At 36.5% G+C, this 4,357-nt stretch overlaps 1 long non-coding RNA gene across 2 annotated transcripts; it reads left to right on the forward strand.

The window, feature by feature from the left end:
* The first annotated feature begins 1,723 nt into the window (after window positions 1–1,723).
* Window positions 1,724–4,042, forward strand: LOC136291707 (uncharacterized). Of its 2 annotated transcripts, none has more exons than XR_010721668.1 (3): window positions 1,724–2,033; window positions 2,230–2,347; window positions 3,038–4,042. It is a non-coding gene; the product is annotated as an uncharacterized lncRNA (long non-coding RNA). The 2 variants fall into 2 exon arrangements; XR_010721667.1 differs by having other exon boundaries at window positions 1,724–1,932.
* The last annotated feature ends 315 nt before the right edge of the window (window positions 4,043–4,357 follow it).

Here is a 4,357-nt window from a genome sequence, read left to right on the forward strand (position 1 = left end):
TAGCCAAAACATTTCTATTTTCCAGTACCTATGGGATTGTTTTTTGTTTCCACTTAAAATTCTGAGCTGCTGGTGGTAAGCAGACTTTTTAGGTAGAATAATAACAATAAAAATAACTGAAAATAACATTTTCTATGGAATAATTTGGATGGTCTTCTACTGAATAATTTTGATGAAACACTTCCTTCAAACCTACTTACAGGAGAATTTAATATATGGACCTAATATTTTCCTTTATTAGATCTTCTCATAAACGAATTATTATGTTTCATTTTGATTACTTTTTTAGTGTTGGATTTCTAATTAAATCTACAATATTTAGAAGCAAAAATGAAAACTACAGAGAGCAATTTCAGGTGGAATGACACTAATATTAAAATTCCCGATATGAATTTCTAAGCCTTTCTGTAGTTTACAGTGTGTTTTTTGAAATGTGGCAGGGAATTAATCTTGCAATCTATTGAAGTTTGATTTCCCAGTGGAAATCAACCAGGAATGGTCAAGGCTACGAGCTATGTAAAATTATCCTTTGCACATGGGAATGCTCAGGGCTGGTTCTGTGTGAAGGCAGAGTATCCATTTGGCAGTGGCAGCAGATAGCTGAGGAAAACAAAACGCTGAGAGCTCTGGAAAGCTAGGCTAGCCACGGAAAGAAAGATTTCCCCTTTGGAAAGAAGAATATTCCCCCACAAATATCATTTGCCATCTTCACTTTTCCATTCCCAAAGGAAGAGTAAGCCCATCTCTGCACGTCTCTGTCTTTCTTACTCTCCCTTCTGCATGGCAGAATTACATGGGCTGTATCCCTACCTCCCTTGTAGCTGAGCACCAAATGCTATCAAGTAAGGCAAATTTCAGCCATTTCTGATTAAAGGCATTTTTATGAATGACTGTGGTTGGCTTTCATATTTTTACCTCTAGACATCATTCTCTTAGTAATGGAAAAGGGAAGAGGATCTGTCAATCCAGCTACCAGAATGGCAAGGAGTTCTGCATGCCTGTGGCAAAAAGTTGCCCCAGACTGAAGCTGATTTTTAATCACAATCAGTTATTCTATTCTAGCTAAAATTTGTGTTTCAGACTTTGGTTACAGCTTATATATTGGGGTTCAGCTTTCTTGCATGTCCTGTACTGTTATCAAAGGAAATCCTTTGCATTCATGAGGCTAGTATCTATTTAACTGACCAGGAGGGCTTGTCCAAATAACTCTACTACTCACATAACATACAGATGTTGAGGTTGTGTCAATTTAAGGACAGTCTGTTTACTAAGTACTGCAGCAAGCTGTATCTTTAAAATCAGACAACACCTATGTACATAAAGTGTGTCTTTAGTTATTATCAGCAAATAAACCTCTAGTAATGAGGTTTCAGATCTATTGGTTCAGTGCTGGTAATAATTCTCTGTGGAACTGACTTCAGACCATTAAGCAAGGCTGCCTGTGCTCCCGTGGTTGTTAATTTGACGGGACTGTGTCACATTAAGTAGAACAAACATGTTTTCACCTGCTCAGCCATCCAGAACGGACATGGCTGTTACTCTAACAACTGGATATTGATTGGAAGCACTCACCCTTCCTGACCTAGGGCTGGTACATGAAAACAGAGCCAGGACTGATTAGGAAATTGTATGTGTTTGTGCACATGTGTGCCGTGTTAATGGTCCACATAAATTTCAGGCCTTTTGAATTCATGTCATGTTAATGCTCTGAGCATGAGATCTGTCACTCATTTCCTGCAGAAGCTGTGAAGCCTCATTTATCTTTAATTATTTATTTGTCTGCATCCTTGTACCCATCTGGTCAGACCATGCTTTCAGGGTCCACTGCCCCATATTGGATAATTTGTTTATTAGCTGTAGCTCCAATAAAACTGTCTCAGGAAATGATGAAGTTGAAGAACTGTTGGGATCGGCTTGTGGTTTTGAGCTCAGGTGTGGCATAATTCAGTAGATAGTAGTGTGCTACTTTTGTGCATTCTTGATACAGAGAATATCATTAGCTGGTCATTTCTGTAGAAAACCAAGAAACAGAGGTACTAAAGGGGACAAAAGAAAAAAAAAAAGAAAAGAAAAAAGGGGGATTTTTAATCTATTGATGAAAGCAGGCTACCTTGAAAGCAGGCTTCCTTGCAATATAAATGTTCGATGTACTGCACTTCCTTCCGATAAATTCTGCTCTATTGCTTACATTTACTACACACTTGGATGTGTACATGGTCTGATTTGCAGCACAGAGAGGAGGAAATGGGGTGAATGGCTCCAACAGCCCATGCTGGTCAGCTGTGGTGAGCCAGCATGGAAGGAATACTCTACTAGCCTTGCCACCAGAAGAATCATGAACTTACAGGTAATTCTGGGTTCAGTGGAGTCATGTGCTCTCACCTCCTGCAGACCTTCCTCAATGAAGGTGGGAGTTTGTTGATGATTTACTTTTCTTTGATATTCTTCTCAAATTTTTTTCCTGCTCCCTCTCAAATATTAAGGTCTTCACCAACTGTGTGACTATATGATTCAGTAGAATTATGCTACATCTCAGCTTTACTCTTTCTAAAAATAGTACCAAGAGCTGATAATAAGTTTTTACTTATGAAAGTGACTACCACACATTGTCTTATAGTCAAAGGTAAAGTAGGGCCACTCAAAGTGAGAAATTACAGGTTTAGGCATTTTTAACATGGTGATAGGGGAATAATCATAAAGGCTAGATCTCTCTCATATGTTTTCTGCAAAATAAAATATGCAACAAATATAATATTTATTTTCCACTATTTATTGTGAAGGTTTTTTTTCTAGCACTAGAATAAATATTTATAAAAAATACAGGTATTATAAAAATATATTATAGAAGACTTTAAATAAATTTTAAAATCTAGATTTTTTTAAAAATTAAATACTTAATTTCCAGTATAATATACTTAAGAAAACAATGTAATAATGTGAAAAAAATTGAAAAATTTTTTTTTTTAATTATTGGTTTTAAAATATAGCAAACAGAAATTAGAATTGCATTGTTCTAACATTTTTCTCCTTCATAAAGCAGGAACAAGCAACACAACAGTGAAGAAAACAACATTGAAGTTTATCTGAAAATAGAAAAATGTTATGGACATGGTTCATTAACATAAAATATAAATACATTACAGTGCTAAAATTCAAGAAAGATTGGGAAGAGAAAATGGTATAGCTAAGTAATAAACGAGTGGTCCTGAGCAGCAAAAGATACTGTTCATCAAAGAGAAGAAATCATGTTATGTATAGAAACATTTCTCTCTACAATGCACAACTTCTACTATGAAAGAACTTATGTAAAATTATCAGGTTTATGAAAACAATTTTTTCAAAGGATCTGTTTTTGTATTGAAAGTGCTTTTATTTCCCCACCTTGTTATACTTTCAAGCACCTTGAACAATCAGAGGAAATATTGCTTGAAAACCCTTCGAGAAGACTATGTGGGGTAATAAAACTTAATGTTCATTTTCTATAGCTCATAATTCGTGAAGCAAACAATCTCAGAAATATATTTTGGTACTCTGCTTTGTGGAGATCATTGGAATTCAGCTGAGTGAACATGATGATGAAAAGTGATTCTGGCACGACAGCTTTGGAAGGGAATTAAAGATTCATGGAAGCTCTGCAGAGGGACGTAAAACTGGAAGAACATCAGAATACACAATTAGTCAAAAGGGATAATTCTGCTATGATTTTAAAGTGATCAATGCACTGCTTTTTCATATTATTAAGCTATAAATTATTTTATATCATTACCCCAGAAAATCAGACTCTTCATTACAGAACAGTAGTGCTGCAGGATATTATATAAATGTAATCATGTATGTAACAAAATCATCCATCACACTGTGATAAGCAATTAGTGTTCAGTTGCAGCTAGTCAATATCACTCTTCTAATTTTTTAAAATATTGAATTCTAATGAATATTTCATTTGGAAATTTTAGAGGTGTACTTTACAGAATTGAGCTTTATGGGCACAAAGTCTCTGATTCTTAACATGATTTATATAATCACAGAATGGATAGGGTTGGAAGGGACCATAGTGGTTCTTCTAGTCCAACCTCCCTGCTCAAGCAGGGTCATCCTGGAGCACCTGGCACAGGATTGCATCCCAGTGGTTCTTGAATATCCCCAGTGAGGGAGACTCCACAACCTTTTGAGCAACCTGTTCTGTCCTGTGATCATCCACAGTGTAAAGAAAAGTTCTTCCTCATGTTCAGGTGGGACTTCCCATGCATCAGTTTCTGCCCATTCCCTCTCACCACATTTCCTGGCACCCCTGAGCAGATGGAGCCTGGTCCATCCCTTGACCCTTCCCTGCAGACACTGACGGGGTCCCCTCTCA

The sequence above is a fragment of the Chamaea fasciata genome, unplaced genomic scaffold (genome assembly GCF_029207755.1).
Source record: "Chamaea fasciata isolate MVZ Bird 193981 ecotype frontalis unplaced genomic scaffold, bChaFas1.0.hap1 SCAF_7, whole genome shotgun sequence".
NCBI lineage: Eukaryota > Metazoa > Chordata > Aves > Passeriformes > Sylviidae > Chamaea > Chamaea fasciata.